At 37.1% G+C, this 26,614-nt stretch overlaps 2 protein-coding genes across 4 annotated transcripts in view; one reads left to right on the forward strand and one right to left on the reverse strand.

The window, feature by feature from the left end:
- Nucleotides 1-23,960, reverse strand: part of LRRN3 (leucine rich repeat neuronal 3) — a 40,340-nt gene extending 16,380 nt beyond the window's left edge. Inside the window, exon 1 of the mRNA XM_040260169.1 lies at nt 23,490-23,960. The gene's annotated coding sequence lies outside the window, so the exon portion shown is untranslated. The remainder of the gene's footprint in view (nt 1-23,489) is intronic.
- The window catches only part of IMMP2L (inner mitochondrial membrane peptidase subunit 2), a 957,053-nt gene that overhangs the window by 470,771 nt on the left and 459,668 nt on the right, over nt 1-26,614 (forward strand). The window lies entirely within an intron of this gene.

Consider the following 26,614-nt stretch of genomic DNA (forward strand, 5'->3'; position numbering starts at 1 on the left):
TTTATTCTTATCAGTAGATGTTTTGGGTGATTGATTTAGTTAGGCATCAATTTATATTTGAAAATTTTCTCATGGGTGGAGAGGACAAGTCTGCCTAAATAAGCTTTCCTTTTTCCTTTGATGCTTTTGTTTTCTGAAAGCTTGTTCTTGTTGTCCAGTTCCAGTTTGTTTGAGAAGCTAGGGTGTGGGATGATTTGTAAATGATGCCATCCTTTTGTCATCTGAGGAATTCCCAGCTACATTTAGAGACAGCCTCTCTAGCAAACTCCTCTGAGTGTATGACATGAGAAATACTTAGGTGGTGCATTGCACTACAATGGTTTGGAAAAGGTTTCATGTAGACCTACTTTCAGTTTCCCTCCATTTCAGATAAAAATATTTGGGGTAATTTTCCAGGCAATTCAAACAATTTTTAAATATTTTCTTCTTCATTAGAAGGCAGTCATATATCCTAAACTAAGTCTTCGAAGTTTCCATTAGTGAGTCATCTGAGGACTGTCCACCTCCCTGGTGTAGTTAAAGGAAATAGAGTGATTCCAGCTTGAGTTGATTCTATGGACCAGGTGCATGCATGCGGCCTGGTGCTTTCTGATCACAAGCACTGCTCTCCCTAGGGTCTTATACACGGGAGGACATGATAGGCATATAAACCACTCCCACCAAAAAAAAAAAAAAAAAGGAAAAAAAGTTTATTATGTATTGATTGCCACAAGTACAAGTAAATGCTTTCATACTGATCTCAGGAGGGTGTTTGAAGCAGAGTCATGCCATAAAGGATGAAAGGTAGAAGATTTACATCATGTTTGTGTTCTTTCATTAGTTCACTTTGGCAGAACAGAAAGGCATTGGTTTGTGAAGAAGATAAGGAAGGCTCTGAACAAGAGTCCAATGAGGTACTGTAGACCGAGAATGAAGAATAGTTCAGTGGCAATATTATTACAGAAAACTGAAAATTGCATTTCAGAAAGGGATGTTCCTCTGATGAGAATTCAGAGTGCAGGGTCTCTGAGTAGTTCAGCTTCTGTTCTGCATATAATTATTAAAAAAAAAGTTTTCATTGCTATTAAACAAAGCAGCATGGATATCAGTGTTTTTGCTATGAATTGTGAAAATAAAACAAGCTTTGAAAGGAATTGACACAAAATGGGCTCCTGTGGTCAAACAGTTTCTTCCAATGCAGTGAACAAGGGGTTGAATCATAGCATCACATTTCAGGTGTGCCGTGAGTCGGTGCTTGCCTGCCACTGAGGTTAGTGCTGCATGGCGCTCTGTTACTGCATCTGGGGGAGCTGGTAATACAGATAGGGTCTGCATTATTAGTTCCTTATAATGAACGTGGAATTGCTTGTCCATTTTCATTTGAAAAGTGTATCTGATTTCCCTCATGCTCTGTGATTTTCCCCTCATACTCTTGTCAGACTGCTTAAGACAGCAGTGCTCTCTTTGAGCCCCGGGGGCTATAAGAAAGATGTTAAAACAGAACAATAATACAAAGTCAACTGAAAGCTTGAGAAAACTTTTCTGAATTATGCTTTTGAGTTTCAAAAGTATCCATCCACACAAGGAACAGGGGTAGTTTTCACGACTGTGTGCATCTTCGTGCATCCTTCAGTAAGAAGAAGCTTGTTACTGACAGGTCATGGGCTCCTTCTCTAACACTTGTGTTGACAGATGATCACTGTGAGATGATCTGGTGGTACCTTGAGAAAATCTGAAGGGGCAGACAAGGCTAGTTCTAATGCAACCAAAGTCAATGAGGCTTTATAATCTACCTCATGTGTAGAAATAAAAAGTGCCATATGCACCTTAAAGCTTTGAATTTTCTTCCTGTCACTTAACTTATAGCCACTGAACTTTCGAGGAGCCTCCCAATTAATTGGAATTAATTTTGTGGGACTACCTTCAGTAAACAATCTTGCAAAATTTGGTTGCCTAAAACCTCCTTGAATTCGTTTAAAATTATTATTGACAAAGGGGACACAATTTGATTATATTCTACCTGCTCATAATAGACTTTATGATGAATTCTACTTGAATAGCTCAGATGGTAAAGCATCTGCCTGCAATGTGGGAGACCTGGGTTGGATCCCTGGGTGGGGAAGATACCCTGGAGAAGGAAATGGCAATCCACTCTAGTACTCTTGCCTGGAAAATTCCATTGATGGAGGAGCCTGGTAAGCTAGAGTCCATGGGATTGCAAAGCGCTGGACACGACCGAGTGATTTCACTGCTTGCTACCCGAATATGTTTCTAGTAATATTCAACGACTATACCATATAAGAACTAGACTACATTTGGGTAGTGAACATTTGGGGGATATGAGATGCCCAAAAACAGTGACATAAAAAAAGAATTTGTGTTGCCTTTAAGTGGGGAGTAGAAAGGGTCAAAGTTAATGGAGGAAGTAAAAAAGAGCAAATGGCCATTTCTTTGAAAGGGAAAGTAGTACAACTTGTAATGCTTGCAAATTTTAACTGTATGTTAACAGGCAACATAGGCTCTTGCTAACATGACTTCTTTTTACAACAATTACCTCGAGAAGAGCTTGGGCAGTATGCCAACTTAGCATATTTTTTTGAGGTTCCACTTTGGCTGGAGATCTTGTCATGGAAATGATTCTAAATCTTAATTGAGAGAAAGGGTTCTTTCAAAACAAAGTTGTAAATTTTTCTCCACTTTACTCTTGAAAGCCTGGTATTCATCTCATATGTGGATTAGGTGAAAACTAGGTAACAAATCTCATGTTTGGAAGAATTTTTTAGTAACAAACTCTCTACAGAAAACAGGAATACATTTCAAACTATCATTTTAGGCTTGGAAAAGCAAATAGTTTTATATCATTTACAATAGCTTCACAGGGTAGAATTTAATGTTTTTATATATTTTTGATACTGGATTTGAGTTAGAAGAACAATTTCCCTTCACACATTTGGGTGATTCAAAACCTTTTAAATTTGATCTGGGACACTGACTAAAATTTACTATTCCCTTGTGCCCAAACTCAGATAGTAAAAAGTCTGCCTGCAATGTGTGAGACCTGGGTCGAGAGGATCCCTTAGAGAAGGAAATAGCAACCCACTCCAGTATTCTTGCCTGGAGTATTCCATGGACAGAGCAGCCCGATGGGCTATGTTCCATGGGGTGACAAAGTGTCGGACACAACTGAGCAACTAACACTTTGTGCCTCAAAAAATTATATTGTGAAGTCAAGTTAATTTACCATTACTTTGTATTGCAGGAATATTTCACATTGTTAAGTCAAGAATTATTCAATATTAATTTGATGTTAAGGAGAAACTTTCTTTGAAGCTTAATTTTCTTTTGTATTATTTGTATACTTACATTTTTCATATCATGCTTACATTTTAGATGTTTTCATAAGAATAGCCATGTAATAAATTTTGCATTAAGCCAGTAGGCAATTGGAATTTAAGATCTAAGTTTCAAATAGGCTTATTTTTGTGTGTGTGAATTCTTAAAATTGTAATATGTAATGCTTTTTAGTAAGCTATATCTTTTCCATTACTCCTGGTGTTGTGTAGGTTTTCCTGGAAGGTATAGTTTTGTTTCAGTGAATGAAAATTGTCCTCAGTGTATGAGAAGAATAATTAAACTGTGTCAGGATGATGAAAAATATGGAGTTAAAGATCATAAAATTTCCTAAAGGTCTTGGTCATCTCCATGAAGATTTTGTTTTCTATCAAATAACAAATAACAAAAACGATGGAGGTAGTAGGAGTTATAACATGCTAAATTCAGGTTCGTATACATACATATATATATATATATATACATACATACATATATCCCAGAATAATCCCATCAGCATGCGTTGGTATACCTGCTGAAGAGGTAATGAAATGAGGTTCAGAGAGACTTAATGAGTTGGTCTAAGCAAAAGGGCTGGTTAAGTTACGGCTCCTGAGCTTGATTTCGGATCCCTGACTTCATCATCAGTCATCTTTCTGTTAGGCTGTGCTGTATAAAGCTTTCTGTTGTAGATACACATGTACTTGATTGGCCCCTTGGTTAGCTGTTAATGAAATACTTTCTAGTCTATACCAATGTCTTACTCATTTCCTCAGCATACACAAAACTGAATATTCCTTTTTGTACAATAAAATTAAATGATATGTGTGTGTGTTAGTCACTCAGTTGTGTCCAACTCTTTGCAACCCTGTGGACTGTAGCCCATCAGGCTCCATCCATGGAATTCTCTAGGCAAGAACACTGGAGTGGGTTGTCATTCCCTTCTCCAGGGGAATCTCCCCACTCCAGGGATTGAACCCAGGTGTCCTGAATTGCAGGCAGATTCTTTACTGTCTGAGCCATCTTTTGTACAATAAAATTAAATGATAGTCCTTTTTAAAACTTATGAAGGAAAAGTTAACGGCTCATTACGTAGTTGGCAATGAACATGTTATATTGTACTGAAATTATTTTAGGCATTTTAGACATTTCTTTAATTTGGCTTTTAATTGTCCCATTTGGTAATACCTTGTTTATAGACCACCTTAACAAAGTACTGCTTCAAATCATTTTCCCTGTTTTGTTTTCTTTATATAGCATTCAAGACTACTAGAAACTATTTACTTTTTGTTTATTGCCTGTTTCCCACCACTTCCAACTAGAAAGTTAGCTTTATTAAAGCAGTTCCTGTTTTGTTCAAGGCTGTTTCTCTAACGTCTTGCTAGAATAGTGCCTAGCTAGTTAAGAAATTACCAAAAGAATGAATGAATGCATGAATATCAGTTGATTTAAATTGTAAATTCCCAACATAGCATTATAAAACATATTTACTGTATAAGACACTCATTTGTGACCTTGCTTTTGCTGATGAATGCTGGGTTCCTGACAACAGCTTCTATGAATGGAATGATAACATAAAATTGGCAAACTGAGAAATAAATATGTATGTGTTTGTAATTTGGGCAACTATGGAAACTGTTCTCTGGTGGCTCAGATGGTAAAGAATCTGCCTGCAATGCAGGAGACTGGGGTTTGATCCCCGGGTAGGGGAGGTATCCTGGAGAAGGGAATGGCTACCCTCTCCAGTATTCTTGCCTGCAGAATTCCATGGACAGAGGAGCCTAGGGGGCTGCAGTCCATGGGATGACAAAGAGTTGGACATGACTGAACAACTAACACTTTCAAGGAAACTGTAGCAAAAGTCACTTATAAATAGTAGCAGGTGTAAAAGTATAGTTAATACAGATTGCTTCAATCTAATCAGTGCCTCTAATCCAGTCTTCACCCTCATAATAGTATGTTGAATAAATCTGTCTGGCTGGAATTAATGACGGTAGTGTTTTATGAACATACTTTTTCACTTAAGACATATTTTTTCCAGTTGATTTTTATAGGTCAAGTCTATAGTAGTAGTATAGTATAGTGAGGATGTAAGGTAGATATATTATTTTCTGAAATTTTGTGGCATTTCTAGTGAAGAATGTAGAAAGCTATGTGAATTTGGTCATAATATGTTCTTAATATCTGGAGTTGTCACAGACTTTAAAAAATATAAAATGCTATAATGGCAATAAAAAGGATAATAATAAACATTAAGATGGTATTGAGAACTCTTATACAAAACTGGTTTGAAGGGGCTGGCACACCTTACTCATGGCCAACTAATAATGATCAAATGGGAAGTGGTCATTACATCAGCAATCTGATAAGTTGGCATTTTTAGTGAAGTCTAGATTGGAGTAAAGAATTTGAGCTGGAAAATGTTACTTACAGAAAATAATGTATTTCCCTAAATACTCTGAGGCATAAAAATACCCTTGTTCTAAAGATTCATATACACGCAGAGAAAAATGTTGATACAAACCATAACAATATCTGCTGTTAGTCAAGACTGGGCAAAGATTATCAGTACCAATTTTTCAGCAGAAGTACACAGAATCCATGCAGTGCATGTTAAAATGAGTAAAATTTACTTAAATGTCAACTCTATTACTAGATTCGATAATATTATATATATATATTACTCTATATTATAACTCAGAGCTTTGAAATGGACAGCAAGTGTTGCAAATAAATCATTGAAAGTTCATTATTATCCAACAAAATTATTGCTCACTGTATCTGAAATAACAAATCTATGGCTTTGACATTTAATCAGAGCATGAGCACATTTATTGAATCTCATATTTGAGATGATTATTTCAGTAGAGCCCCAATTAAAGGCATGTGGATTTTAAAAATTCCTTTCAAATAAAGTAAAATGCACAATGCTTGTTTTACTTGGACAGATTCGTTTTATTCTTTGCTTCATGTTCAGTTGCTTTTTCTTAAACATGCTTATTCTGAGTTTTTAATGAACAGAAATGGCTGTAATGTAAGTATACAAAGAACAAACCAAGAACTGCTTTGTGTGTAACAAAGGACCTAGAAGGTTGAAACTGCCTATATTCCCCTATGACTGTTCAGTTGAATATAAACTGTTTACAATAGAACGTGAAAGGAAGTTTCTCTCTGCTCTGGGGTTGGTATTATAACATAAGGTGTTATAATATGTTTTATATGCTTACATAATCTAAATTATTTGACTTTAAATAAAGACTCCTTAATCAGAGTCCAAGAAGAAAGGAAGGAAGAGAAGGAGAGAAGGACAAAAGAAAGAAAGAAGGAAGGAAAGATGGGAGAGAACCTGGGTCTCTGCCACTCTCCTTTTTCACTTTCTAGTGAGAAAAACTCTAAGTATTGTCTATTCATGAGCTTCTGCACTCACACTGCAGCTTAACTGTCTCCTCTCTGATTTAATAGAAAATTTGATTGTTTTTCTAGGATTTACATCCAGAGTAATTGTTTTTGCATTCTAATATAGTAAGAAGTAGATTGAATAAATGCATAACATATTAGAAATGCTATTAAGCAAATGATTCTATGTGGTACTGTTGAATAAATGTTCTCCTTTTCTCTTATGAACAAAACACAAATTTCTCCAATTATTTTTAAATTGATTGTTCTCTATTGTTGCTGAAGGAAAAGTGAAAAAAAAATCTGTGAGTTCACTTCATTTAATCTTCTGTATGAATAACTAGAGCAACAGAAGACACGTCTATACAGTCAGGAACTTGTGCCTCCAAGACCTGGAAGGCCTGGATACATAGTGTTTTCACACACTGAAACTTTAGTCCTGTTATCTTATTGTTTATATTATAAATCACTGCTATCTTGTTAGCAGCCATACCTCACCAATCCTTGCCCTATTTTAAGTCCCTGCCTTAAAATAATCAGCCCTTAACTTGAGACTTGGGTGGTGAAAAACCTCAAAGAGGGTTTTCATATGGCAGTTCATGGTAGTGATAGAGGACATATCTGTTTTGTTTTGTTTATTTGCTTTTTAAGTGGGCCATTTTTCTAAAAGAGCATTCTGAAAATCAGTGAACTTCCAGAAACTTAGATTGTTCTGAGGCTGATAGTTGAGCTTTATTGTTTTTTTTTTTTAAAGTTGACTTTCCCAGTCTGAACAACATCAGAGGTTTAAAAAGTTACCAGACTTGCCAATGAATAAGGACAACAACTTGAGTTTTTATTTTCAAGACTTTAACGGATCTACAGATTTGTGTCCATGCTTTTAGGTCTAAGTGGAGAAGTAAGTATGTAAGTAATGGATGAGTGTTCTCATTTTATTCATAGTGGAGATGTTAATATGCTTTCTCCAGCATGCACAGATGTGGGTAACGCGATGTGTTCTGGGGTCCTGCACAGCCTCCTGTGAACAGGGCCTGATTTGTGTTCCTGAGGTTAAGAATATGCTTCTGAGAAAATTAATCATCTCCTATTTGAACCTTGTGTTTGTTTTCAGTCCAGAAAAACAAGCCTCTCCTTGCTGATGCTTTAAGTACTGAGCTCTTGGTGTATTCCTTGGAGTATCATGCATAGATTTGATACATCAATAGAGTCAAATTGGCTAAAAGAGCTGTCAATGATAAAAGCGGGGATGCTATAAAAGACAATGGCCTGATCACATTCCTGTGACTCAGGCAATCTGTATCCATCTCTTTTATATATCAATGGATTTTTTTTCTTTCACATTTGCATAAATTAGTAGTATATATAATAAAACTGCAAACAACAGAAAGCAAGCCCATTTTTTAAATTATGAAAGAACAGAACTTCTGTCAGGAGATTTGTTCTCTTGGGGTGCAAGGAACGATAAAAATTCATGCTGTATTTGTGTTTTAGAAGGTACTTTGAGTTTTTTTTTTTTTTTTTCTCTCTCTCTCTTCCTTTTCAACAAGCTAAATAGCACATGGCAGTTGCCACAGCAACCCATTTTTGTGATTTGCAGAATACGGGAGCAAACCAGATGTAAATTGTCAGTCAATAAATCTCTCTTCTCATAGAAGATGGTAACATATGCGGTCTTATTTGGTCAATTTATAAACTTTTGTGGTGTTTTGTTCTCATCTGTTCCTTTCCACATGCTGTCAGGAATTAGCATTCTATTCTTTGGCTACATAATTTCTGAGTTTCATATATAATGTTAACTGGAATACCTAGATGGCAGAATTATAGAAATCTGCTGTTGAAAAATGAAGGTTATTTGACATCAGTTGTGCTATTTTTCAGCATTTTGACCCATGAATTCTTTGGTTTATCTCATGGAGAGGAGTCAGATTAATTTTTATAGGGCATTTTAAAAGCTGTTGTGACTTTTACTTGGAAATCCATAATTTCAGTCTACAAAGATGGGTGTGCTTTTGTCTCCATGAATCCTTTGCTGTGGAAACAATTGCTTTAGGCTGGAACTGTTGGAAGTCTAAGGCCCTGCTTTTGCTCTCTGTATCCTGGCAAGTGGGCCCACATTTTGGGTTCAACTCATTTCAAATAGCTATTGTACTTCCTCTTCCTTCCTTTTATCTTTTCTCCTTTCTTGTGTATAAGGCTCTTCCCTTCCCTCTGCTTGCCTTTACTTTCTTCCCCAGTATTGCAGAAGTCATGATCCTCTCGTCCTGAGGACATTTTGCCTCTGCTTCCAGTGGGATGAGAGCCTGGGTGTTTGTGTGCATACTTGTTCATTTGGTAGTGATTTGATAGGTAGTGCAGCTTACAACGCATTAGGATACACTTGTATCTTTTCCCTTGCTGCCTGTTGGCAAGTCCTTCACCTTTTCTGTTCCTAATAACAATCTTCCTTTCTCCTACATTTAATAATCTTTAGCATTTCTTTCAAAGAGCCACAGCCTGAAAAGACTAGGTGGGGGAATTTATGATGAGACATTTCTAATGTTTAGCACTATTTTAAACAATTGCTGGGAACCAGATGGAGTAGTTTCACTTATAATATCCCCTCCTTCCTTTTAAAACTGCTATCAGCAGCAATTGAAGTGATGGTGTTCCTTACTACACTGACAGCATAAGGATACATGAAAATGTATAAATTTGGAACATTAGCAGCAGATGTGAAAACATTTCTGGAACTAAAGATGGCATTTGGTAAATCTAAAGTAGATGGCAGCAGATATTATTTTATTCTCTAGAATAATTTTGAATTGCGGCTCAAAGCACTGTACATTTATGGGAAAGCAGGCAGGACACAGAGGGAGAGAAAGACAATTGTATGACCACTGTCTCATCCTTAGCTGGGGCTTCATCATTTCCCCTCTACAAAACTAGCTCAAGCTGTGAAAAATGGAGGTATGTACGCACATGCATGAAGGAAGGAAACAAGGAATTCTTCAACAGCAGGAGACATTTTTCTAGCAAATTTGGCTTTCAGAGTGGTTGCTTGAATATAGGCCCAAACCCAGAGATACGAATAGTGTTACACTTGGTAAGTGAGAGTGAAATTGTAGCCTTTCCCCCAGACCCTTATTACAGGCATGTAACTTTTTACTTTTCCTACTTTGCCCCACATTTAACTCCAATACTACTACTTCTTCTTTTTTTGATATGGAACGTTTTAAAGGTCCTTATTGAATTTGTTACAATATTGCTTCTGTTATATGTTTTGGTTTGTTGACCACAAGGCATGTTGGATCTTAGCTCCCCAAACAAAGATCAAACTCACACACCCTGCATGGGAAGATGAAATCTTAACCACTGGGCCTCCAGGGAAGTCCCTCCCCAATACTTCTTAAGTAGCTAGTGCAAATGCTGTATCATATTCTCTTGTTCTCTGGCACTCTCAGCTATGTTCCTTAGAGGCAGCCTAGTGATTAAAGGCTCAGATGTGGACTCTAGTTCTTCTTCCTCCTCTGTCACTGATTTCTCATCTATATAAATGATGGTTGATAATAGTACCTATGGGCTTCCCTAATGGCTCAATGGGTAGGTAATCCACCCCTGCACTGCATGAGACAGAGAGGCACAGGCTTAATCCCTGGGTCGGGAAGATCCTCTGGAGGAGGGAATGGCAACACACTCCAGTATTCTTGCTTGAAAAATTCCATGGAAGGAGGAGACTGGCAGGCTACAGTCCAAAGAGTCGCAAAGAGTCAGACACACACTCAGCAACTAAGCACAAAAACAAGCAGAATATTACCTACCTCAGAGGGATGGTGTGAAAATAAAATAATGCATTAAAAGTTCTTAGGTAAAAAATGTTAATATTAACTGCTTGGGTAACAAAGTAATTACTAAATATTCAGTTCAGTTCAGTTCAGTCACTCAGTTGTGTCCGACTCTTTGTGACCCCATGAATCGCAGCACACCAGGCCTCCCTGTCCATCACCAACTCCTGGAGTTTACCCAAACTCATGTCCATTGAGTTGGTGATGCCATCCAGCCATCTCATCCTCTGTTGTCCCCTTCTCCTTCTGCCCTCAATCTCTCCCAGCATCAGGGTCTTTTCCAATGAGTTAACTCTTCGCATGAAGTGGCCAAAGTATTGGAGTTTCAGCTTCAGCATCAGTCCTTCCAATGAACACTCAGGACTGATCTGCTTTAGGATGGACTGGTTGGATCTCCTTGCAGTCAAAAGGACTCTCAAGAGTCTTCTCCAACACCACAGTTCAAAAGCATCAATTCTTCAGCACTCAGCTTTCTTCAAAGTCCAACTCTCACAGCCATACATGACTACTGGAAAAACCATAGCCTTGACTAGATGGGCCTTTGTTGGCAAAGTAATGTCTCTGGTTTTGAATATGCTATCTAGGTTGGTCATAACTTTCCTTCCAAGGAGTAAGCGTCTTTTAATTTCATGGCTGCAATCACCATCTGAAGTGATTTTGGAGCCCCCAAAAATGAAGTCAACCACTGTTTCCCCATCTATTTCCCATGAAGTGATTACTATTACCAAATTAATAAGTCACGCATGCATGCTAAATTGCTTCAGTCATGTACGACTCTTTGTGACCCTATGGACTATAGCCTGCCAGACTCCTCTGTCCATTGCGTTCTCCAGGCAAGAATACTGGGGTGTGTTGGTATGCCCTCCTTAGGGGATCTTCTGGACTCAGGGTTGGAACCCATGTCTCTTACGTCCCCTGTACTGGCTGGCAGGTTATTTACCACTAATGCTACCTGGGAAGTCCAATAATACTCAAAATCATGGTCAAATTAATTTAGAATTTGTTGTAACTTAAATTTAGTTTGGAGGTGGCGATGTTAGAATAGGAGAAGTAGCAGAGCAAAATAGAGCTACCTGAATGACATTTGGCTGATTTGCATTAGAGGTTATAGAATTTTACTTGCCTTGCAGTTTGTTTGTTTCCTTTTTATCTCTGTGAGAATAACTCTTAAAATTCAACATAGTATTTGTTACCTCAGTTCTATGGCATGTCTGAGAAGAAGAAAAATTATTAGAAACCAGGTACAAATAAACGTGGCTAGACACTGGTAAAAACTATTAACAGTTGACAGATGTTAAGAAAAAGTCCAGGGTTGGTGTGTATGCAAGTATATATGTATGTGCCTAAATGCTTGTATTAAGTTTGCATTGAAATTGATAGAGTACTAGAAGTACACTGGTTAAATATAAATCTGCAAAAATGCTAGCATAACTTTTGAGATGATGGTATAGGACAGCTGTCATTTCTTAAGATATGTTTATACTTGGGGGAAATAAATCTTAAAGAGATTGTTAGAATGTAATTTAAATGTCATTCATTAGTACTTATAAGAAGGATTTTTCAAATGAGAGAAAATAAAAACTATATCTGAAGTCAGTTTGATAAATGGACACCATTCTTTAAAAGAAATTCATGTTATCATCAGCAATTTAAACATTTTAATTTAGCACCTCAGTGCTTTGAGTACTCATTATTTGATACTATGCATTCTTTTGGAAGAAAACCTATGACAGGATTTGTAGAAAAAGTTAAAAAATAAGTTTAAAATGAGATTTGTAATTTCAAAGATTGTAATTATTTTGTATGTTATAAAGCTTCTTAGGTTCCCAGCAAAGAGGATTAGGACAGAATGACCTAGAGGCTTTTAAATTTGGGATGGAATATCCAAGAGGTGTAGACATTTGCAATAAAATAACACAAAGAACTGTATCATTCTATTTCCATTTTGGATAATTATGAAACTTGGTTTTTGTGTGGCTGCCATTTTTTTAATTTGTGACTTTCCATTTAATAATTTCTCTCTCTCTCTTATTTGATTGAAAAATGAAAAAAACAACTCTTCAGCTAAAACCACTTTAGAGCACAAATTCAAAATCCGGGTCCCAAGTAATTAACATGCTTGATGCAGAGCAGCAGCAACACATTAATGTAAGTAAAATGTCAGTCTAGAGAGGTGTCTTGAGGAGCGACTGTATGATGGCATATTGGGCTTCTGCCAGACTCCAGCAGCAAAGAGCTGTACAAATACGGGCCCTTCCCAGGGAAGAAACTGCTGGGTTTCCCTACAAGGCTGAGTTTGAGAACTTTTGGTCATAATGGTGCTTAAGAAAAGGAATGATTTGATGGGAGCATATGGTCTAGTCTTTTTGAAGCTCTGCCATCACAGTCAATGTGCTGTGAAATAACTGCTGGGCAAGGATTGAATCACCTGGCTTCTGGTTCCAGTTATGTTTTTAAGTAGTGAGGTCACTTTGAGCAAGTGACTTAATATCTGTAAAATCTCTTTCAATTTCATGATTCTGTTATACCAGGCCTGACTCTTTGTATTCTTCAATGGAATTTGAAGGCAAATGCAAAGGGAGTGTAGAATTGATTCATTAATGATGCCAGTGGTGGCTTCTGGGTACCCCTCAGTTAAGTTCCACATAGAATGTGATATAATCTGAAAACAGGAGTTCATGAACATATAGGGTAAAGGGTTTTGTCCATTACTGGTAGACATTCCTAAGAATACCTGGTCTACCATCCTACAGACATCATCTGAGAACCAAGAAATGACTATAGGTAGTGGGCCTCTTTAGACTGGAGACTCTTCTTACCACAGTCTCACAGGCATATTAACTAAGAATGTCTACTTAAACATCTCAATCATATCCCTGTCAATCAAACCCCTGTCTCATCGAGCTCTACCCTCTTCTTGGTCTTTTCTTGGGAAAAATACAACACAATATACCTACTGCATGCACATTCTGTATACATTCAAGCAAGTAATTGTTCATCAATAATAAGCAATTTTTCTAAACCTAAAATAAAAATGGCAGAAAATGGACAATGAAAAAAGATTTGAATCTTTAACCACTTGTTCTGAAACTTTGAAAAATCATTAGGTGTCACTCTTAGAGATTCTAAGATTCTGTGTTAAAAATAAACACTGTGAATTTGATGTCACTCATCACATTTACACCTTACTGAAATTTCCTTTAACGTTAAAAGTGAATCAAAATATAAAAATAAATGTATATGTTACATCTAGGCAATATGCTTCAAAATACTTTTGGAATATATGCCTTGTAAAATCTTAATAGAATTACACCTGTTAAGATGAGAACATTTAGATAGATATGGTTCTAGTTGTTGTATTATATACCAGCAAATAAATCATGTACATAATTTCTTATCCATATCTCAAGGTTCTTTTCATTGACTTTGGATGCATTCTTAGTCATTGATTATATAGCCATGATGGGGCATGTCTAAGTGAATGACTAAATCATAAATTACTTTAGAATATCTTTCCTTTCAAAGATTCGTAGAACTCTCTATCAAGAAGTGGATAGAGTGGTAAATTGATTTATAATTAAACATAATTATCTGAAAAGAAAAACCTCATGCTTAAGTGAAGTTAAGAACGAAATATACTACTACCTTCAGGGTTGGGTGGGAAGGGGAGTGGGAACAGGATGTGGTGGTTGAGGAGGAGTTACTATTCTAAATAGGAAAACATTCTTTGTGGAGCAGATTTGAATTTATAAGTGTTTGTTATTTTTGCTCACAATGTATACAATGTACACAATGTATAAAAATATAAATAAGTTTCAAATAGTTCTCAAATCTGGTGAGCTATATTGAAGGAGGAAGGAAAGAGTTGAAAATTTTTTCTGCATGGTCAGTTTGCAAGGTATTTATGACCTGGAAAACTTCCCTTGTTTTATTCCTTATATCCATTCCCTAAAAAATGGTAAAGATTTTAGATGTTCACAAGTCCTTTTGGAATGCAACTATAATCATTTTTTTCATTACACTTTTGAAATTGCACAAATTAATGGCAATATTCAAATAGAAAATCTACAAGTAATAATTTTTTAGATTAGTTGATTATAATAAGGGCTATTATATTATTCATGAAATACTAATTGAGTCAGACGTGATAAAACTGAAGTTTGACTGATTATTATATGTTTTCTGAACTTTGCTGAGAAACTTACTACTATAGAAAGAAACTGTTGTTGAATGCTTCTGCATGAAAAGTAAAATGCTTCCCAAAGGAGAAATATATTATGCTTATTCTCATTTATATATGTTATGGGAGGCAAATAGCATGATTTTAAAGTGTGGGCTTTGGAGTCAAACATTCAGGATTCAAATCAGGACCCTGGTACAGTGGAAAGTTGGGCAAATGCTTCCCCTTCCTAAGCCTCTGCTCCCTCATGGAGCTGAGATATTAGGTGAGATGAGGTATGTAAAAACCTTAATGTTGAATAACTGTTGGCTAGCATCCCCCCCTTTCTCCTCTTCCTCCTCATCATTATGTATGAATGTAAGAAATATCAGGAAAAAACATCAAAACATTTAATTTAAAATTCTAAAAATATTTTATTTCATACCTGTGTTAGGTTATTCATGATGCACAGATATTTTACCTTTTATCACCTCCAGCTTAAATTCATTTTTCAGTTGCCAAATGGTAATTTTTTAAAAATATTGACTCTGACAAGAAAAGACAGCTGAATATGAGCTCTCTCAACACTACTCTTTATCATTGGGAGAATCCTCAGTAACATTTGGCCCTAATTTCACATTCAGCTTTTTCTATGTAGGACAGCCAGATTGAAGGACTCCCCTGATAGTTCTTTGAGGAGATCACTTAGCGAGAAACTCTGAAGTTTTGCAAAGAGCTGGGATAGAAGAGTTTTGCTGAAATTTTAGGTTTGGCTCAGCATGCTCTGTTTGGAAAATGGATTACAGCTTTCATCAACTATCTTTACAGAGCTAGTAGCTTACTAATGATGAGGAGGAATGATTAATTTCATTGACAACTGATGGTCATACTAGCAGTGAAATAGTGTTCAGGCTGTTTTGACCTTCTTTGTTTAAAGGAGAACGCATGAAGAAAGGAAGGATCCACAGACTGGGACTGGACCCCAGAAGGCTTGTTATAAATAATGAAAATTGAGACTTATGGGCTCAGCTTTGTATTTCTCCTTTGTGTCAGTTATTGTGCTGGGTGACCTCAGTTAAAGAAGCATGTTGTATTCTACTTGATGGAAAAATGGTGAAGGAAGAAGACTGTAAGCCCATAAGGTGCCAGTTAAATAATCTGGCTGTGCACTGCAGCAATCATTTTAGTTGAGCAAGTGGATGATACTCAAATACAACTAAGTAAATCATCACTTTTTTCTCAGAAACAAATAAAAGAAGAAAATATGAGTGAATGCTGCCAATAGATGATGCCCTAGTATAAGAAGAATGCATTCTGTGAAATGCTAAATTGGGAGATTGTATTTGGATAGAGAATCTGAGATCTGGAAGGCAGTGTAGACTAGTTATATTTAGGTAATACCAACAAGGAAGCAGTGTTGCCTGGTGTACAAAGGCATGATCTTTACAGCCAAACTGACTGTCTTTAATTAAGTGAGGCAAGTTGCCTTTTCTTCACTAAATCTTATTCTCTCAGTTGTAAAGTGGGATTGATACTAATTACTATTAATTAATAATAATAGTTTGATATTATTGTGAGGGGTAAATGATAAAATGCACATGAAGTGTTTAGCATTGTTGGGCACAGAAAATGCCTGGGTGTAGCATAATAAATGAGTTCTGCTAATATCATGATCATTTCCTTAGCCAGTAACGATTGTCAAAGAGACATAATGCAATTTTAACTCCTAAGGTCTCCGCTAACAGTATTTTAGGTCATAAAACATGTAATTCTTCATTCCTTTGAACATTTTGTCCAATAGCAGCAAGCTGTGACAGACACAGTTTATAGTATAAATGAAAAATGAGACTTTGGTATTTACATGGAATTTGCTTGCTCATTAAAAGTAAAGTAACTGATTAAGGAGATGGCACTTTGGCAAATGCCTCATTGATTTTCAAGTTTGCTGAAACTCACTTAATGACACTCTTTGAGCAGCTGTAGTGTCTGTGTAAGAAAACATGTGGATAATCAACTACAATAAGCAGAACAAATATAACTTATATGTTTGGTAAGTGAATCCGTTCATCTATTCACACAAAGAATTGACTTGGATGAATAGTCTAAGCTCTATCTTACAATGGCATTTTACATGCTTTCATTCAATAATTATTAGGAAAAGAGTGTCCAAGTTTTATAAGTGCTTAGAATATATTTCTTTTTCAGATATAGTGGTTGCATTGTTTTTTTCATTCCATTATCTTGCCTTTTCTCTTCAGTGATATAGCATTGCAACCTTCTTTCAGGTCCATTTTCACCTCCTCTGTTGTTTTACTCTCAATGCCTTAGGCATGTGTAGTATAAGGCCATTAACCCCTTGGTCTTTGTGGAAATCAAAATAGCATTTGTTTAGATGTAAATTATCTCCTGACACTATTGAAATTTCAAAAAAGTCCATTATGACCCCATATACTGTCTATTTGGTGTTTCTGCTTTTTTGATCATTTTTTTATTTTTCTGACTGATTTTTAGATGACAACAAAATTAAACATGGAGCCCAGAGACATTGTTAGCAAACAGCAATAAGACTGGTATGTCTCAGGCATATGAATAAAGCGATGAGAAAAACAGTCTAATGACATAAAGCCAACATGAATTGTACCTCAGAAAATACATGTCTGTTAACATTTTTTGAGTTTTTATTTTGTTTTGAAACAAAAGTAAATTTCTGACAATGTAATTTAAATGCCTTGACCTTTCGATGTGATGAGACTGTAACATATTATGGACCAGATTTTATCAGTGGAATAAATTTGCTGGAACATTTGCCCTTGTTTCTTTGTAGTCATTTTATTAATATAATTTCCTAACTTTAGAGAGCATTGTAATAAAGCTCATTCCAGTCCTCTCTACCACAATGCCTCTTTAAGTATTTCCTAGAATCAAAATACTCAATATTACTTTTGCCACTGGTAAGTGTTGTGAGTCCAGAGACTTCCTGAAGGCCATTGCTTAGCCATGGCACATTAGCAGGCTCAATCCCAGGGGAATACATTCTCCCATTCTTGGAGTCATGGCTTTGTACAAGTCAGGAAACTACCTCCTCTCTCGCTCCTCAGGGAATTAAATCCCAGAGGTTTTAGGCCTCTGGAAAGAGAAAATATTTCTTGTTGATGCTAAGCCTTTAATTGATTCAGTGGGTCATTGGGGAGTCCATGGGCCTTTTCAATGCAGACTTGGAAAAAAGTGGTAATGTTTACACTCCTTCCTAAACAGAGTAGCTATTATTTGTGGAATGCTTTACTTTCTGGAAGTAAAGCTTGGCAAGATAACCTTTGGAACATGTGTTTTAGGAATTTCCATTTATTCCAAGGATGACATTACTTATGAAAGATAAAATCTCCCTCAGGGCCCTCAGAATAATCTGAATAAATTTACTGACATTTTGAGTTCTTAGTGTGCCATTTTCTCTCCAAGACTAACTACAAAAGAGATGCCAAACAGGCTGCTTTTCTAATAGACGTTATCCATTGGTGGTGCTTCAAATGATTTTGAAGACTTTGCTCATAATTTTCCAACAATCTGGAACATGCCTGAAAAACTTACTCATCACATTTTATCCAATTTTTGATACCTTTGCCAAGTATCTGTTTATCAGAGTGCTAATGCTGTCAGACAAACATATGGGTGAGTAGGTTGAAGACATGCAGTCTTTTTCTCCAAGAATAGAGGTTGATTTTGTGTGTGTGTGTTTCTTTAATTTATCTTGGGCATATTATTAGCTATGATTTAAATTAAAAGTACTGATTTTTAATAGCAATGATCTATCCACCCATACTGTGTTATGGTGCAAAGGGCACAAATCTTGAAAGGATTAGGCTAGAGTGTGATTTCAGAAAAAAGAGAATGGACATTTATTGATCAGCTCACAAAGAGCCAGGTACTGCGATTGGTGCTGTACCATCTTTGGAGTCAGGATACCCACGTCCTCCATGTGTTAGTTCCCTTACTGTGCAGAGTCTTTAACCTCACAGAGCTTCATTCTTCAGTCTTACAAGAAAAATGATCATCATCATTACTCCCCCAGCAGGTTGTTGGGAGGAAGAAACGTCATTTACTCTGTATACAGGATAGCTCTAGAAGAGTCACAATTACTGTTTTTTTTTTTTTATTCTCTTTTACTTCCCCAAAGTTTTAAAGTCAATTCATTACTATTATCTTAGCAAAATTTGGAGAGCACACTGAGAAAGAGAAATTTGCTAAGAAGAAAAAAAATAGGGATGTGAAATTAAGGCACTAGTTCACTGTCTACAGTGGTTCTCACCCTAACGATGGAAATGGAAAGGTAAGGCAGAATGGGGGCGATGGTGCGATGAAGACAGGTATAACTATTCTGAGCGTCTCCTCTGTGAGGTGCAGAAGCAAAATGGGACACTGAGAATGGACACTGCATATAAAGAGGACACCTGTAAGTGCCTTAAAATATTACAGTTAAACCCAGTAAAAGAGGATTGGAGAGTCTCTTCAGAATTCCTGGGAACTCTGGATTATAGTAGAAGACCAACAGCTGAATATGTGAAGGATAGCAGTATTATTATTAAGATGTTTTCAAACCAGGGCAAGGGCCTAATTTTTATGACTCATTACAGAATACAGTAGACTATATCCCAAAGGCAAATTATGAATTTGAAATATTGGTTGTGAGATACTTCAATGAAGTAAAATTGCTCAGTCATGTCCAACTGTTTGCGACCCCATGCGCTTAACTTGCCAAGCTCCTCTGTCCATGGAATTCTCTATGCAAGAATACTGGAAGCCATTCCCTTCTCCAGGGGGTCTTCCTGACCCAGGGATCAAAGCCAGGTCTCCTGCATTGCAGGCAGATTCTTTACCATCTGAGCCACCAGGGGAAGCCCGAGATAAATAGTTATTGCTTCTATTGTTGACTATCTGCTCTAACTTTAAGAGTACTTGATTATCTGGATAAAAATCTACTTAAGGATTTTTTTGGGCGGGTGGGTGCTCATATCTATCAGCCTTTACTTATACTTTTTAAAGAATATGATCTTTGGAAGAGGGGTTAGGCAGACCTTTAGCAGACTGTTGGAGGGATCACTGTCAGGCATCTGCCCTAGACCTCCATAAAGAGCTGAGTGTGTTGGGGTAAAGATGTTAAACCCTTTGGGCCCCAGTTTCTTCACCAGTGAAATGAGCGTATTAGAGTCTTTACTGAAGGTTGTACTGCTATTACATGAAAACCTCTTCCCCGTCTTAATTTCCCCACACCGAGTTTGTGTGATGTACTTTTATGAATGGCACCTTAAAAAATAGCCCTCAGTTAAATGCAACTATGACAATTATGCAGATATATAATCATAGATAGCCCAGTGGGCACTGCATTTCTTCACAAAGTTTGAGATGAGCATTTGGAATCTCTGCTCCCCAGTCTTAACAATTTCTAAACAGCATCTGCTGAGATTTAATTCTACTCCTCTCATCAACGTAAACCATTTGTATTTCTCCCTGTTACTTCTTTTATCCTCTGGCACCACCTACTTTCTTTATGTGAAGTTTGATTGCCTTTTAGTTTGTGGCTGAAGGGAACAATTGCTGTCACATTCTACTTGCTAGGTGTCCAACCAGACATCACTTCATCAGGAGAGAGGCAGGGAGGTGTTCACTGTGCTTTGCGTGGGACCTGTGTTCAGTTGCTACAATGAGAAGCTTTCCTAAGTGCTGGTTGCGTAGCCAGCATCAGAGAGTTTTATCTTTGGGAGCGCGGATAAGATGCTGATCTGTTGCCTCATGTTTACCTGCTTTATTCAGTTGCATGGGACCAAGGAGTGACACCTAAGTGGTTAAACTTTCACATCCAGGTCTCCATGGCCCATTTAGGTGGCTGCAGATGTGTCCAGTGTTTATCCAGATTGGCCGGAGCAACAATATTTTAAATTATTCTTTGGGGGCATCTTCACTGAAGCTAGAAGTAGGGACTCATTTTTTAGCATGCGACTAGCTTCCTTTTAAATGATCTCCTTCAGATTCCCCAACAAATATCTCATCTATGACCATCTTCAAGGGCTGCTAATTAAGAAATACTATTTAATTTACATAAGTGTTAGTTTGTAATTCAGATTACAAACCTTTCTTTTCAACATAATTATTTTGTAGTAAACATCACAATGTCACTTTACAAAGGCATTTTGCACCAGGAAAAATTCAGAGTGGAGGAGAAGAAAGTAAAATTTTAAACCATTTTATGATCAAAAAAAAAAAAGAGAGAGAGAGAGAGAGAGAATTGGTGTAAAATGAACAAAAATAATAAAATACAGTTAGTGAATTATAAGTTGATTATGGTTTTCATAGGTCCATAAATTGCTGGCTTAAAACACTGATAACATGGTGTTTTAAGCCATTAACAGCAGTAACAACAACCAAAGGTAAAAATTCCACCTACTCATCAGCATTCTAACTCAGCATGTTGCCTTTGACAAGCAACACTCTGAAAAGATGGTCCTTTGATGCTTGTCTTGCCAGAAAGCTATTATTTTTGGTATAGCTACATGATGTGGGGAGACTGTGGCTTAGTCTTCCATGCATGCTGATATGTCCATCAATTGGCATTGGTAGATGCCAATCAGATCACTAAACTCCCTGGCACACATTGAGTGACAACCCTGGGGGCCTGGAGTGATTGTATCTCTCAGACTCAAGTGGGCACATTATTGATCTCTGTAATCCACAAGATATGTATGTGAGCTTTACCAAGGTTAAAGAGTGAATCCACTGTTCTTAGGTGTCATTGATTGTAATTTTAAAAGAGGTTGGGTAGGATTTAAGAATGTGTGTGTGTGGTATGGAAAGTTTCCCCAGAAAAGGTCTGAGAAAAACTGAAATCAATACTGCAATGCTACACTATACAGGAGTTTGAAATCTGGAGGTTGAATATCAGCTTCAGGCTTTTCTCTTGGCTAGGAACTTAGGAGGTCCCTCCAAAATATCAGATCTGTTCTGTGGCAGAAGGTACACTCCTAGTAAATAGCAGAAAAGCAAATGCTACACCTTTTCCTCTTTGTAATAAATCATTTTGTTTTTCTATAGATTGCGTGTGGCATTAGAGGCAGAGCAAGCAAGCCTGCAGATATTTCAAGCTAATCCTTCAGCATCTTTCATTTTTCACTCTGAGCAGGAAACCTCTTCTTAAACTTGTTCATTTTACAGAGGGAAAATCGAAGCCCATGGCATGTTGTCAGAGCTGCTTTATTGTCATCATTTACAAAGGTCACTGGAATTAATTGACTTCTTACATTACACATTGTAAAGTGACTCATTTTTTGACACATTTATGGGAAAGTGGCAGAATCTAAGTGGCTGGTTATTGTCTCTTGCTTTCGGCTCATATTATAAACTAGAAAACCAATAATAACTCTGAAATCACAGTGGTAGAAAAAAATAACCTGCAGTTCAAAAGAAGCAGTCTCCATTAACTATTTGGTTAGCTGAACTAGAAGAAGGAAGGAGAGAGCTCCTGAAGATAAAATATAAATACTTGGTTTCTTTTACTGTCTTTACAGGATCCTGTAAGGGGATAGTGAATGTTTCCATGAATACACTCATGTTCTAAGTAGCCGGCTTCCTTTTACATGCCTGGAAGTATAAATTAACCCACACTGTATTCCATGAATCATCACCGCATGGACGCTCATAGTTTACTGAGAGTAATTCTGTCTCAAAGGCATTGCTTCTGAAACTAAAGAGAAATACAGGGTGTAAGCAGTATTTATTGCACGAGGGCACAGTATGTTCTAGGTAGGTTTTATGAATCCTTATTTCTTCCTTTTTTTTTGTTTTCACATCGTCCCCTTTTTACTAAATGAAGAAGGTTCCACTCATTCTCATAGCTTGCTTTCACAAAAATTAGAGGCACGGAAACAAGGACATATTGTTAAAAATGAATAAATTAGAGGTGAATTAAGCCTGCTAGCTGAGTAAGAGCAAAGGGAATATAGCAGTTGGTTTGAACAAACAATCTTCTTAAATAGGAGATGTACTTTAAAGCCATCCTGCTGCGATCCTGTTAATTACCAAAGAAGATTAGAACTCTTCTGGTTCATGGGATCCTTTTACCTAGAGTGTATCAATTGCAGCTGCATTAGCAATCAGACATTTGCACTGTCCCTTCAGACCAGTGAGGGTATGTTATTAAAGGGAAGTCATTTACCCCAATCCGTAAGATGTAGCCTGGCAGAAATTCAATAACTGTTTGTGATATGCTCTTTTCGCCACTCTGCTTAGTGGTTTTACTCTTGACTTAACAGCAGCATTTGCCTTTATCTCCAACCACTAGGTGAAAAAGGGAGAAAAATGCCCCATCTCTGAGATTGGTTTCACAACGCAGAATGATTTGTGATCTGCTTTTCATTGCAAATAATGTGAAGAAAAAGCAAAAAATCCCCTAGCCCCTCTCTTCCTCTCCTTTTCTCCTCTGGTCTTCTCTCTTGCTGTCCCCTTCTCTCTCTCTCTCTCTCCTTCTCTACTCCCCCAACCCCCAGCACTGCTTTTTCTCTCCCACTCACATCCTCTGATGGGCGTTCAAGCTAGTAAAATTCATGCTGGAGAATCCCACAAACACAGCAAGGCATACACAGAGCCGGAGGGCTTTTGCATTTGAATTTCGTCTCGAAAGTGAAATGGAAAGAAAACTGCTCTCAGAATTCACGCAAGAAGAGAACATCAAAAGAGAATTTAAGTGTTAAAAAAAAAAAGAGCATCAACTGAACAGGAAAGAGAGCATATTTAAATAGAAATGCATATTTCAAACTTACCCTGCAAAAGCGGTTTCAGTGCTACACCCCCTTCCGCGTCCCTGCGTGCTGGATTCCTCAATTCCTTAGTTGCAATAATCACATGCTTGTGTTCTTGCCCGGGTGGAAATTGGTGCATATGTGTGTGTACCAAAGTATACACAAACGTGTACTATAGGTATTCACACGAGCAAGCGAGCTTATCTCTGTATTCTAAAATATAAACGAAGGCGGGAGGTTACAGCGAGGATTCCTTCTTTTTCCCCCCGAACTCTTTCTCTCAGTCAGCGGCAGGCTGAGCCTTTCAATCCAGTGAAGAGAGATCGTGGGAGCTGGCTTTATTTCTCCTGGTTTCCATGGTGGTTAGTGGTGCGTCGTTCACCCGATCAGTTGTCACACTGACATGGTGCTGCCTGCTCAGCGGTCATTAATAACTGAACACCCTCCACTCCCCAGAGAGGAGCCAATCGCTTCGGACTGCCAAGATGTAGCACTCGCAGCTGCTCGCGTCTGGTTGGCTGAAACAACCTGTCTGTTCTATGACACTGCTGCTTAGGATACAAATAAATGAAACAGACTTGCTTGTTTTCTTAGGTATCATTCCCCCCTTCCCTCCTTTCCTTCCTTCCTTCCTTCTTTCCTTCCTTTTTTTTAGGGGGAGGGATTTTTGACAAGTTTTCTCATTTTTGGGTTCTCGGTCGCTCAGACACTGTGTTTTCTCTCTGAAAACAGCAGGGCACATTACTAACAAGGATTTCCCAAATATTAAAAGCACCTGGGAGAGATGCGGAGCCTCCAATGACTCCTCTGAGAAGTTCACCAAAGGCAGTATAATTTAAGAACAGCTTGAAACTGTTTTGAGTGGCATTTGGTTTTCTGTAAGTCCTACTTAATTTAGGATATGCGTTTGCTGTTCAATAATTTTTTTTTTAAAGCAATGGCTCTTCTTACGTGGAGTGACCAGTTTTTTGTTTTTGTTTTTTTTAAGTAACACATATATTTGCTTCATGACATTTCAGTACATTGGCATATTAAGGGGGTATATATTTTTCCAGTTAACATTCAGCCACTTTTCCTTATGTGATGAAGCTAATTTGCCAGCCACATGCGAATGAGTACATGTGCCATGGTGTTTGTGTGTGTGTGTTGGGGGGTATGCGTGTGGGTGTATGTGTTTAGGGTGTATGTTTTACTACTCTGGGAAAGCATTTCTACTGAAATAAAATTAAATCCTCAAGAAAATGATTTCTCTTTATTCTTAGACCTGTTAACTCTGAACTTATATTTACCAGAAAAATATACTCTGTACACATATGTAAAACACATGAATTATCTGAAATTTAGAAAAGAAATACAGCAAAGCATAATGGTGTATATTTCTGCAAGGACACCTATGAGCAAATAGACAGCAGCTTTTTAAAATGCATGTGTTAAAACCTTAATTAGCATACTAGAGAAACATTTTGTTGAAAACCATGATACATGAGGATTAATTTAGCAACAGGTCAAAACCAGGTTAGATTCATGACTCCAACCCTAGTTTTGAGAGACTACCCTCTAGTGGAGTACAAAGAAATGGCATTTTCATGTTACTGGATTTACTGGGGGCGGGGATGGTGGGGAGGGGGTGAAGCTTCACATCTAATTACTCCTTAAGTGTTTATTGAAATGACATAGACCAACAGTTTACCTTTATTATAATTATAATACCAACTTTGTTTCTAACTACTAAATATTTTCGTTCTGTGGTTTTCTTTAAAGTGTTCCAAATGCTTTATTTTTTTTCTTTTAAAAAACTGTATTCAAATAATTCTTAACCTTTTGAATAAAACTAAGTTCAAGACAAAAGTAGTAGCTTCTCTGTTAACCTAATAGCACTTATTTCAGAATGTTACTGCAAGATTTTATTCTTTACACTAGGTACTCTAGCACTTCCTCTGTAAATGTTAGGAATTTGTAGTCCAGTGTTGGGGATGTTGTGATACACTGTGTCTATACTTAATTTAATGTACTTGTGATAATAGTAACTCCCCCCAGTTTTATTCTCTCCAGCTCTAGTTTCTTGCCTATTCAAGATAATTTCACCATTGGCAGATTTTTATTTTCACCTATGGAAAACTTGTATTAAAGTTGTGTTAATTACTTGAAAAAGGAATTTGAGTTTTATACCATTGGTTCCTTAAGCATTTCATTTTGGTTGATTGGTGTTGACCATACAATCGACAAATCCAATAATCAAACCAAGTATAATAGCCTCCCATAATGAGAGTGAGTAGTAATAATCAAGCAGATAGGTGATTAAACTACTTTCATGGTTTATAAATAAAACCAACAATTGTAACTATTATAAATTTTAGTCTCTTTTAGATATCAAAAAAATCTAAGCTTTAATTTAGCAAGAGTGGAATATTTTAAATGCTACCTTATGCTCTATCATAGGAAGTTATTTTAACTTCCTTTGATTACCTTTTTTGACATGTGGGAGATGAGATGGCTTTTCTTGCAGTTGTCTTTTTTGTGTAGGTACATGATACGTTCAAAAGATTTCATGGGACGTTAGAAATGAGATTTCAGTGTGAGAGAAAGTAACTGACTTTGGATGAAAAGATGAGGATTTTGTTTCTTGGCTGTAGTTTCCTTTTTGCTACAAGAACAACAGCTGCTGAGTAGAAGCAGTGTATGTTTTATACAATTTACTTTTCCATCGCATCAATCATTTATTAGTAATGAGAGGTCTCCAGAAAGACACGTTAAATTATTTAATTATCACATCTATGTAATACAGTACCATGTGAAGACTTTAAATTGTGTCAGGATGAATATTTCAGGGCTTTTGAATTAGCACGACTGTGAATGGTCATCAGATGAGAAACATAAACCTTTTAAGCTCGAGTGCCTTGAGTCCTAAAGTTTAAGAGACTTAATACGTATACACATCTGGTTACAGAGAGCAAGACTAGAACTCCCCAGGTCTTTCAGGATTTTTCTGTTATATCACCCTCTTAGTTCAGTTCAGTTCAGTTGCTCAGTTGTGTCCGACTCTTTGCGACCCCATGGACTGCAGCATGCCAGGTCTCCCTGTCCATCACCAACCCCCGGAGTCCACCCAAACCCATGTCCATTGAGTCAGTGATGCCATCCAACCA

This window comes from Oryx dammah, unplaced genomic scaffold, assembly GCF_014754425.2.
Source record: "Oryx dammah isolate SB20612 unplaced genomic scaffold, SCBI_Odam_1.1 HiC_scaffold_18, whole genome shotgun sequence".
Taxonomy (NCBI): Eukaryota; Metazoa; Chordata; class Mammalia; order Artiodactyla; family Bovidae; genus Oryx; species Oryx dammah.